A 12,628-nucleotide genomic window follows, 5' to 3' on the forward strand; every position below is an offset into this window, starting at 1 on the left:
ATTTAATTTTTGTAAATGACGCAGTGCTTTGTGTGAAGAACTCCAAAATGTTGTTGTTTGCTGATGACACTAAGCTATTTCGTTGTATTTTCTCTCTTTTTGACTGCGTGCTTCTTCAAGTTGACACCTGAGCACTGTCTCATTAGCGTTAACATAACTCCCTCGTTCAGAGCGAGCTGAAAACAAGAGTAATGCGGCTAAGCAGGAAGCATAACCCATTTGTATTTACATACACCTTAGACTGCATTGCCATGGCCCGAGTGTTTGTAACTCGTGATCTTGGAATTCTTGTTCACTCAGCATTGAACTTTATTTGCCATGTATCGACCATTTGTGATGCCTCGCTTAAGATTCTTGGTGCAATATTTCACTTCACAAAACACTTTTCTTTGCCTGCATGTTATGCGCGGCTATTTTGTGGCTTGGTTCGCGCGAAACTTGAATTTACTCGTATGATTTGGAATTGCATTCACCATACTGCGTCAGAACGTGTCTAAGGACGGTTCGTTAAAATAGTTTTTCACATATACTTTTCTGGTGCGTGATACTACAGCTATTGGGCACGAGATCGAACTATAGGGGGCGCTCTGACCCGTTTGTTTTCCCCACGCTCGGTGTTTACTCAACACAAGGCCTGTGCACATGCCTACAGGCCCTTATGGGCATATCCATCCCATCTTCTACAATAGAGCGCGGGGCACAGTTTAAGGTAAAAAATACTAACAATCGACGAAGCGACGTTAAGTGCCGGATCTATCCTCAGAGAATGCGAGCTTGACCCACTTCGGCTTTTGTGCTGAGCTGGGATCGTGCATGCTGCATTGTTCATGCAGGCCGTAATGGAAACAAAAGAGCCCCTCCTCCCCCTCGCCGGAGAGCACGAACTCCAGCCGAACGCTGACGCCGCGTTCGGTTATGTCGGCCGAGCGCTGCGTCATTGTGTTTGTTGTCCCCATCCGTGTAGTTGTTCAGTTAACCGCTTGGGGCGTCACGGTCTGTCCTCCTCCCCAATAACAGCTTACTTTAGAAACGGATTATTTTCGTTGTTTACTAGACGTCGTTTATTTGATTGATGTAACCGTGCCGATCACCTATTCTCATTATTTCGGCAGCGCGCGGTTGGTGAAAACGTCGACCGGACGCTGCCAAGATAAGGACAAAGGGCCAGTCAGTCTTCTGCAGATTATTTAGAACGCACTACCGTAAATAATCAAAGGCGGCTCTATGCTCGCACTTTTTCATCTTCCGACAAACGTGTGAAAACTTATGAATGAAAGTGTCAAAAACCATTGCCTTTTAGCAAATTATATAAACTGTTCTTGTCATTACTAGTAATTGGCCTTAAAACTGCAATTTGAACATGAATAAAAAGTCATTAATTTAAAAGTTTATGAGGTAATTTTAGTCAATTAGCCGGTTGATCGTTATGAATAATACTCCGTCTGACGTTAGCGGAGCTCGTTTTTTTATATATTTATTTACTCAGGTACCTACATTTTCTTTGCCCGGGCATTATGGTAGAGAAGAAGACAGTACAAATAATATATATAGATATAAAATTAAAGATGTACATCGAAAATATGCTAGTGATTCGGAAAATGTTCCAGTGACTTCAGGAATGAAAATAATAACATAACAGAACATTTGCAAAATGAAAACAAGAAATCGACGAAAACATAGTATCCCCCCCCCCCCCCCCCCCCCAAAAAAAAAAAAAAAGAAGTATAATTGTTTGCTAACTGGATTTTGGAATAGTAAATTTAACTGGATTTCTCGCTGGAAACCCGAAATCCAATTTGAAGACAATTATACTTTTTTTTTTTTTCGGTGGGGCACCTGCAATCAAATTCTCAAATTGACACTTAGCAATACAAGGAGCTCTGCGGAACCGAAAAAACGACACTGTTAAAATAAAACAAAAAAGTTAAAAACACAGTGAAGGCATGTAAGTAAAGTAAAATCAACTAAAAAACAAGTAAAAACTAGTACAAGTGAAAACAAACACGCTGTACAATGGAATCCTTTTTGTTTTCAAGGTAAAGGACCTTAAGAGGGTGTTGCGTGCACTAACTACATTTTTACAAACTTTGCATTATACGGGGCGTGTACATTGGGTTCAAATAAAATGCTAACTGCGGAGCGCGTGGTCTTCGACAGATACTGCGTATCCTGGAGGACTCTGGAAACATAAAATTGCGGGGTGGAGAGTGGGGGGAAGCGAGGGTGTGCGTCCTACTCCAATGTGTTTGAGCCTTGCGCAACACAACCCAAGCTTGGGCGCTGCCCCCCGGTGCTATGCAAGTTCCGTAACTGCTCGCATTTTATTCGAACCCGGTAGTAGAGCATAGAGTTAATATTTTTTTCAAAAATATCCCGAGATTATTGTTACCTCTTCGGTTTCAATTTTCAAATATTAACAAACATGGATGACGGCGTTCGCGGCGTGCGTTTATATTTATGAGTGCGAGTTCTTCTGTGCTCACCAAAGTGTTTAGAGGAAGATCTCAACCGACATAGTTTACAGCAAAAAATTACAAGAGGACAGTTAAGACTGCTTAAGTGTAGGAATGCTTTCGCATTCCTATGCGCCCAGCGCATTCCTTCACGCAGAACGCCACGTCTTCCTTTTTCATACGGAGCCCCTGACGTGACATCACGCTGCCCTGATGGGCAAGCGCGGCGAAGCCCGCCGGCTCCATGGCTTTCGTAACGATGCATGTGCATTGCTGTGCTTTTCTTTGTGTTTTATTCCCGAGGCGCGTCCGCTTTGTCCTTGAGCGCCCCGCCGGCTTGCTTGACAAAGCATCTGCGTTGCTGTGCTGTGATTTTGGCCAATGGGAATTTAAATCCCGTTTCGCTGCTACAGACGGTTACAGACAGCGCCGGCTTCGCTCCATGGGACAGTTAATGCTTCCGCATTAATAACTGTCACAAGTACGCGCCTTTAGAAACGCTGTGTGGGTGCTTGTGGTTTTAGCCGGACTGACAGAAAACTAGCGTCCTACGTTAACTATTTGGCTTGATCTGGCTTGATTCGTTTTTTTTGCGCTCGTTGATGCTGAATAAAAATGTCGGTTCCCATAAAAGTGGCCCCGCTGCCTTTTGAATTGCGCAACCGTCGTAATAAAAACAACGGTTTAATTTTGAGAAGATACCTAACAGGTAAGATTTTGCGAGCCATTTGGTTGGAGGCAATCGGGCGTTCGGCTGGCACCAAGTTTGTCCAAGTATGTTGCCGTCATTTCAATTCGACAGGCAAGTGGCTCTCAAGTATTGCAGTGCTCTTGGCCTGCCGAAGCGAATATATTTAGGTCGCGTTTTAGCTGTGCACCATGTCGCTTACCCCTTTCCCCCTGGATGCCATGAGGAGGAAACAAGAACAGAAAATAGAAAAGAACTGCACAATAATTGTTTTGTATTGTTAGTCCTCTCGGTTGTTTCTTACTGCACATCGACAGACGCTTAAATACACTTGTATTGGACAGTGACTCGTGCATGACAAAAAGCTAGGACGCCGCTTCTATGGTCACATCTTGCGAGCGTTGCAGACCTTTTTAGAAGAGGGCGGAATAGCAGACGGACACAGGCTGTAAAGGACGCCGACGCACCGCTTTCATGACCGCGTCTTACTGGCTTGCAGATAGACAATAGACAGAGGTGGAATAGCAGACGATGCCGAAGGCTGCCGCGCGTTTGCTGGCCCGACTAGCAGGTGGTGTCAGACAACAAACTAGATGCACCTGACGCACACCAGGGCCGTGTATAGAGAGAGTTTGGTTAATGGGAGGCGCAGGCAGAGCCAGGGCGTGCACCAGACTCGGAAAGAGGGCTTGACATGCTCTCTTGACCAACCAGAAGCCGAAAAGAATCCCCTAGCGGTGGTAGCCAGAAACAGTTTTAATCATAGGTATATTGCTTTAATAAGCGCGTGAGAGTTCATTGTAGTAAGTTTTCATGGCCGAAAATAGGGTGTACGCGATGTTTCTATTATGATCATGCAGAAAGATGTAAGAAACGAATGTGCCGCTCAAGTCGGTTTTGTTCGGACAGAGTGTGACCACTCGAATGGCAAAATCCCGGCCCTCGGCGCCTGGCGTACGGATTATGTCGATCGTTCCGCTAGTAGCACTCTTCCACCATGATTTTGGATGATCATGATTGAAACATGTGGAGGTCTGGCTGCCCTCCCCGCGCCGACCCTCCGGACCCTAATTTCCGGCCTCCGAGATACGTCATGCCTCGGGGGAGCGGCGATGGCCTCGCGTACCACAGATCCGGGTACGGCGCTCCCCTAGGCCAACTGACATCACGCGACTGGCTTCCCAAGACAAGGGCGCGAAGGCTTGAAAAAGGGAAGACGGACAAAGGAAGGTTCTCTCTTGGACGGCAGCTCTGAGACACCCCATTCACACGGTCAAAAGAAAGGTACCTTAAACATAGGTCCCTTTGCTACCGGCGAATCAGTCTGTTGGCTTGGGTCGCGAGCACACGCTACGCGCGCAACATCGTTATTTTATTGGCCGCAGAGAATAAAGGTCCCTTAGCTAAAGGTACCTTTACGGTCGTGTTAATAGGGTGTGCTGCAATGGAGTTTGCTCGGACAGGTCGCGCCATCTATCGCCCAACTTTCGTAACGCTGAGCCGTACGTTGGGCCACCGCCGCCGCCACGGCCGCCATTGCACATGTTTACCAGCTTCGATTAACGACTGCATCTTGCTCGGTGGTGATGAAACCAGTAAAAAAGAAGCCTCCCAGCAACAAAGCACATGACCGCACCAAGAAAAGGAAGACGTTCGATACTGCTGTGTTAAGGACTGCGCCACAACAGGGAGGGGACTCGGACCCTGAAGCTTTACCGGTTTCCTGCACAACCGTGCGAAAAGGAATATTAATGCCACAAAAAGACCTTACCTTGCACGCTTTGACTGCTGCAGAGTGTCAATGCACAGATCTAGGGCATTGGCACACGCAACATTCTTTTTAAAAAATTGTGGATTCCTGGCTTGTCATTTCCTGATAATGCTGTCGTGGTGAAACTTTTAACTTGAGGTATCACTCAGTCACTTAAAGGACAGGATATGTTTACATCTCTGTCTTTGAGAGCACTTCATCAACCGCCAGCCTCTCGGCGCTCAGGACTGTTGCCTCCACGATGCTTTGCAGCACAGGCTCACATTCTAGAACTACAGGATCCATTCTAAGTTGTTTCAGCAAGATTGTGAACGGCGACTCGGTGCCATCAAAGTGGTTCAAAATGTGCGACTGTAAAAACGCGGGGGGCCGCTTCCCTCCAGCGAAGATCCTGCGTTCTGAAAATCGAGGTATTACGCGATTTAAAACGTATTCAAGTCTATTTTATTAAGGCAGGTGAATCACTAAGTGTTCAAAGGTTACCTCCAAAGAGTACACTGATGGGCGCCTAACCCTGCAGTGTCGGCTTTTTTTATTGCTTTCCTCATGCTTGGGGAAGGCTCGTGCACGCTGCTGTTTCGTCATCGCTCACGAACAAGGCGACGGCGGCAACGTGCTTACAGTCGCCAAGGGTGCCGTAGCGACAGTTGCACGTGCTATAGGTGATTTTTCGCGACAGATGATTGACCTGCATAGAAGCAAAATATATCATACGTAATTTTGAGGCAATTATAGCTAGTAAATGTTCATGCTAACTAGCGGCACGAATCCGCCAGATGTGGGCATGAATTGTTACCTGTTTTTGATTGCGCACTCACCAGGATCGTGATGCTATAGACATGCCTCCCTAGTTGAAAGGGGAGACACTGACTTGATCGAATGACATTTTAGCGAACGCCCACGTTTCACCGAATGACACTTTAGCGAATAGTCGGACGCCGCGAAGCGGCGTTTTCGGGTGGGCTAAATGGGTTCATATTTTTGTAATGAGCCGCCGCAGACTGTCGCCGGCGAACTGGCTTTTTCGGGTGGGCCAAATGGCCCATGGGTTTATATATTTGTAATGAGCCGCCGCAGACTGTCGCCGCGAAGCGGCGTAAACGTAGCGCGGCGGATGGCTTAACGCGCGCCCCCGTTATTTGCTAAAACGTCAATTCGGCTAAATGTCGCTGCTCGCTCAAACGTCATTCGCTCATGTGATATGAACCCGTTTCGTCCTTTTTTTAACGCCTGCTGTCGAAAATAGCAGCTAAGCTCATTAATGGGCTTAAACCCGCAAAATAGCACGATAGGAGGCATCTCGTTACTTTCGAAACCGGCGCCTCGTGGAGACGGCTCAGCGCTCCGAATCACTGCCGGCAGAGGGCGCTGGGTGTCGCTTTACTATGGCGCCCCCTAACCACCTGCTCTGAGCGAATGGTGGACACAGAGACAACGTGCAGCGGTGACAGGATACGAAGACGCTGGCGCGGTATTTGGCGGGAGACGGGCTCAGGCGCGGGAAAAGTGCGGGCAAGACGTCGAGTGGCGGATTCAACGAACGGACCGGACGGCGACCATGGACAACGACGTCCCCATAACGCGGTGTGGATGACTACCGCTGGGACTTGGAGCAGCAGCAGTGCAGCGTACTCTCCCGCGGTCTCGCTGATGACCGTGCCCCGATCCCAACCCCCCCCCGCCCCCATGCAATGAGTGAGTGAATAAACCCTTTTGCCGAGAGCGAAGTATTGCTGTTCCATGTTCGTACGGGAACAGGGTCTGAGGGAATCGGATTCAGAAGCCCGCAAACATCACGCGCACCATACTTTCAGTCACCCAGAGTTACTCCGACGCACTTATCAAGTGTGTTTCTCCCGACCACCACCAGGGTATTATTTTCGGCTTCTGGTTGACCATATTCAAATTTCCGTAGACGCCCTGAAACACGTCCAGCCCATTTTCGGCCGATGGCGCCTCTTCCTTTGTTCTCTAGTCTTCGCAACGAATGGCCACACTCGCTAGATATCATACCTCGGCAAACCTCACTCATGAGGGCCCTCACTCACCCTCACTCACTCTCATCCTCACAGGTGAGGCGAGGGTGAGTGAGTTTCTGAACCAGGAAAATTCATGAGTGTGAGGGTGAGTGAGGGCCGTGAGGGCTGCGAGGGCGGTGAGGGCCTTGAGGGCTGCGAGGGCGGTGAGGGCCGTGAGGGTGGTGAGGGCCGTGAAAGCGGTGAGGGCCGTGGGGCCGTGAGGGCCATGATGGCCATGAGGGCGGTGAGTGCGGTAAGGGGTATGAGGGCCATGAGTGCGTGAGGGGCGTGAGGGCGGTGAGTGGCGTGAGGGCCATAAGCGCGTGAGTGGTGTCAGGGCGGTGAGTGCGTGAGGGGTGTGAGGGCCATGAGTGACATGAGGGCAGTGAGTGGCATGAGAGGCGTGAGGGCCGTGAGGGCCGTGAGGGTGGTGAGTGCATGAGGTGTGTGAGGACCATGAGTGCGTGAGGGCGGTGAGTGCGTGAGGCCCCCTTAAGATCGAGCATCTTTCTCAGCAATTTTGGTGTTAATGACGGGTTGTTCTCTAGCTTTCCCTAGGTCGACACGAATTTCTGAGATCGGGTCCGGCTCGAAATAAGCAAGCAACTCGGAGCAATTCGAATACGTTTGAAGCGGCTGCATCCAATCAGGGACGCAAAAGTTTCACGTGATACCTCGTGCCGGTGATGATAACACCGAAAGACTTGGTTCTGATTTGAAATCGATCGTTTTTTGGAAATAAACTGTTTCAGAAAGGTGCATTAGTATTCTTAGCGAGATTTAAATGCATAAAAACACGTTTATAACGGGTAATTGTGTCTAAATAGTGCAAGAAAAATAAAATTTTATGATGACGATGGCAAATTGCAGCAATTGGTTGCTGCGTGTGATCGCGGGCGGCCCGTGTTGCTGGTGTTGCGACGATGAATCGGGGAATGTGCTTAGCGATAGTGAGTGCGCTAACATGTTTAATATCGCGTTCTCATCAGTGTTTACTCAAGAGCCCGACGCACCACTCCCACCCGTAATCGTAACTATTGAATCGGAAATGCACCCCATCTCATTTTCCACTGCCGGTATTTCGTATATTATTGATAACATCAAGTTGTCATCATCAGCGGGCGTCGACGAAATCACCTCGAAATTTTTTAAGAATTGTAACTATGTATGTTCATAATTTTTCTCACTTATGTTCTCGCAGTCACTTTTCACAGGCGAAATTCCAGATGACTGGAAGGCGGGGAAGGTCGTTTCCGTTTTCAAATCAGGCAACAAGGACTCTCCATTAAATTATCGACCCATTTCCTTAACAAGTGTACCCTGCAAAATCATGGAACACGTCGTTTATACCCACGTTATGAACTTCCTGGACTCTAACCAATTCTTTCACTCTTCTCAGCACGGGTTTCGCAGGAACTTCTCCTGCGAAACTCAACTAGCTCTCTTTCTCCACGACTTGCATACCTATCTCGACTCTAACTGCCAAACTGACGCTATCTTCCTGGACTTTGCAAAAGCCTTCGACAAAGTACCTCATAGAGGCTTGCTACTAAAACTTTCTCGGCTAGGATTAGACCCTGACGTCTTGAAATGGATACAGGAATTTTTGACTAATCACTCTCAGTCCGTCCTCGTTAATAACCAGTCCTCCAACTGCCTACCAGTATCATCAGGTGTTCCCCAGGGCTCCGTCTTGGGCCCACTGCTATTCCTCATACATATTAACGATTTACCCTTACACGTTACTTGCCAAATCCGTATGTTTGCCGATGACTGCGTTATTTACCAACCAGTTAGTAACATTTCTGACCAAATCAATCTACAGGAAAACCTCAACCGCATCCAGGAATGGTGCGACCACTGGCTCATGTCACTTAATCCTAATAAATGCAAACTCATGTCCTTTCATCGCCGAACCAACCCTTTCCTTTTCCCCTATTCAATTGCTAACAATCCCGTCGAACTAGTACAGTCCTATAAATATCTTGGTGTCACCTTAGGTAGCGACCTATCATGGCGCGCACATGTCACTAACATTATCTCATCAGCAAATAAAAGTTTAGGATTTCTAAAACGCCATCTACGTACCGCTCCTCAAAGCATAAAACTGCTAGCGTACAAATCACTCGTAAGGTCAAAGCTGGAATACGCATCCCCCATCTGGAGCCCGCACCAAGCCTATCTCAGTTATGCACTCGAACAGGTTCAGAACCGCGCCATTAGATTCATCCACTCATCTTACTCGTACAAAGTTAGTATCTCATCCTTAAAAGCTGAATCGGGCCTTTTAGACCTCTCCTCTCGTCGCCAAACTGCTAGCTTATGTCTATTTCACAAGTTTTTCTATTCTCCGCTCCATCACGCGCCCTACATTGTACCCCATGCCCGCATCTCTCTCCGAACAGGTCACCCATTGCAGGTCACCCGTCACCGCACTCGAACTGCCACTTTTTTCAATTCCTTCTTCCCCCGTACTGCAACAGACTGGAACGGCCTTCCCGGCGAAGTTGCTACGATCACCTGCCCATTAAGGTTTGCTGAAGCTGTGTCAACCATCAATCCAACGTAACAACCTATTGTTCAAGTTATTGTTTTTTTTATATTCTCCCACCCCTTATGTAATACCCCTCCCGAAGGGGTCTTTAAGGAAATAAAGTGAAGTGAAGTGAAGTAAAGTTTCTGGGCGAAATTGCCCCATCTGAAGCTGGCCTGAGTGGCGTGAGGGCCATCAGTGCGTGAGGGGCGTGAGGGGTGTGAGGGCCGCAAGGGCGGTGAGGGGCGTGAGGGTGGTGAGGGGCGTGAGGACGGTGAGTGGCGTGATGGCGGTGAGTGGCGTGAGGGCCGTGAGGGTGGTGAGGGCCGTGAGGGGCGTGAGGGCTATGAGTGCGTGAGGGCCGTGAGGGCGGTGAGGGCCGTGAGGGCGGTGAGTGGCGTGAGGGCGGTGAGTTTCGTGAGGGCCAGGAGTGAGTCAGGGGCGTGAGGGCCATGAGGGCGGTAAGGGCCATAAGGGGCGTGAGGGCCGTGAGGGCGGTGAGTGCGTGAGGGCCGTGAGGTTTAGTGAGGGTGAGTGAAGGGCTGAAGGTGAGTATGACTGTGAAGGTGAGGGTGAGTGAGGGGCTGAAGGTGAGTGTAGCTGTGAGGGTGAGGGTGAGTGAGGGGCTTAGGTGAGTGTGGCTGTGAGGGTGAGGGTGAGTGAGGGCGACCTAAAATGCTGACCTCTGCTAGATATACGGCTCTGGTCTGTGCTAGCCAGAGATGGCTAAACTGCTTTCAAAAAGTAATGAATTATAAATTATATTTAATTACTTTTACTATTATAAATTTATAAATTACCTCAGACTAAAAGCAGTGACATTACAATACAATTAAAAACCAATTGTGAGCTCTCCTGTTTACAGGGCTAACTTCGTTGGAGGTTCGTAGATGTGCTGAGTTTAAAGAGAAATCGTTTCTAACATACCGCTACTTACTTTTTGACAATGCAGGCTAGCCTTCGCCATATCAAGAGCGCCCGGATTTCGCCCGGTTTAATTTTGTTTACACGTCGCCGGGTACGGCGATGTCTCGAGCGCTTGCGCAGTATACAGGACGGCGAAGTGACGGAACGCCATAGCCTTGAATAACTTACGCGCTGAGGGAGCGCGAAATCAGCTCTTTCTAATGGCTGGGCCATATAAACGGCGCTCACAAGCTCTGCACAAGGTGGATACTTGGATCGGGACTGGAACAGGTCACTGTTGCTTTTCTCACATAACACTGTGCCTTGAAAGCTGGCCTTTTTTCAGTTGCTTGGAAGACACGACAGTGAAGTGACGATTAAGTGACTGAGTCGATGGACGTAGCATGTCTTGCCCAGAATACCGACCGAAATTGTATCCGCCTTACGCTGAAAAAGGGCGGAGCTATTAACCATTTCTATAGGCATTCTTTTCCACTGATAGTGCCCCCTTGGCCTGTCAAAAGCGGTCTTCTTTTTGACACTCGGTTCCATTTCTATTTGCCAGTAACAGGCGGCTATATCTACGACAGGAAAGAAGCGTGCAGATCCCAAAAGAGCAAGCGTTTCTTCCATATTGGGCAATGGGTAAGGATCAACTGAAGCCTATTCGTACAAATCTCTGTAGTCGATCACAAACCTGAATGACCCACCTGATTTTTCTTTCAACAAAGCAGGAGCTCCCTACAGGAATGTGGAGAGTTCAACTAGGTTCTTCTGCAGCATTTCCCTGACATGAAGTTTCATATCTTCTCGCTTCGTATAGGGGATTATATCGGCTCTTCTGTATACAAGAGTATCTACTAACATTTGTACGCGGTGCTTTATTACGTCGCAACGTCCAAGGTTTGGTTGATTTAAGGAACACAGGCTCTTGGGTGATTTCAGATAAGATCGACCAAAGGGTGGCTGGTCGACATTTTTAAATCAACTGATGTTTTTATATGACATTGTCTAGTGTCTGGTATAAACGAATCCACACTTAGTTTTGACCAGAAAAAAAATTTGGAGACAAGAAAAATTGTAAGGCAGGGAGAGGTGGACAGTTGCAATAACGCGCACTGATGGAGGGGGCAAGTTTGAAAGTGAATAATTAAAACAATAAAATTAGGAGAATTTTAAAACTTTTTACAAACAAACTATGGGTACAACATGCTTGTAATATAAAGTAATAATATTTATTAAAGATTTATTTAGTTTTCTAAAAATTGCCAAACATGCCTGCTCGAACGACAAATGGCAAATTTTGGAAATCTGTATCTCATGAAATAATTTAATCATTATTACATAACTTGCAGACATTATTTTACTAATATATGGCTATTATTGAAAAAATAAATAAGGTATCTGAGTGACACAATAGTTACAATATATTTAGGCAAACATGGGAAAAAAATCAAACAAAAAAAAATTCCAATGCGAATAAAAAAAAAACACCACCTTCGATTTTTTAAAATTTGGGTACCCTGTTATACTCTATTTCGGCATTCATTTCTATTAAAAACATGTTGCATCATTGCACTGTGAAAGAAGAAACAACTCCCCAAAGTAGGGTCCTTTTTCAAAGCCTACACTTAGCAGTGTCCTATACAAGAAGTGACTCTGAGTTCCAGTTTCATGAAACTTGCACAAATCTTTTATATACATCTATTCAGATGAGGTCATTGATAAAAAGAGCGATCGGTCACACAGTGAAAGGGAGGAGAAACTATATACAGCATTTTACATAAGCGTACAAAGTGGTATCATATTAGAGACTAATGATTTGAGAAAAGATGATGCAGTGTGAAGTTGTACCTTCCGGTATATTTTACATCTAGGGTAAAATAAATAACTTTACTTCCACACACAAAAACAAAGATATAATAGTAAGATATTTAGGTTGGCTGTGTATTTACGATTACAAACAATTTCAGGTGACGGATGCCATAGTGCCTAACTGGAGCAGCTTCGATGCTCTCGGTGTATGAATGAATCGTGGCAAGCCGATATATTTTATCCTGCTCGAGGATAACATTTTGGGATTTTTTTTATAGTGATCAGATAAAAATTATTAGTAACCACCAACAAAAACAGTAGGTTAAATACCCCGTGAAGAAAAATGTGATAAATAAGATGTCCCTGCATTCAAAATGAGCAGTCCTTGGGAAATCAAATTCGGCACTTTACGCTAAGGTTTTCCTCGCTGTACCCATTTAATAA

Source organism: Ixodes scapularis, unplaced genomic scaffold (assembly GCF_016920785.2).
Source record: "Ixodes scapularis isolate PalLabHiFi unplaced genomic scaffold, ASM1692078v2 PGA_scaffold4__175_contigs__length_147842914, whole genome shotgun sequence".
Lineage (NCBI taxonomy): Eukaryota > Metazoa > Arthropoda > Arachnida > Ixodida > Ixodidae > Ixodes > Ixodes scapularis.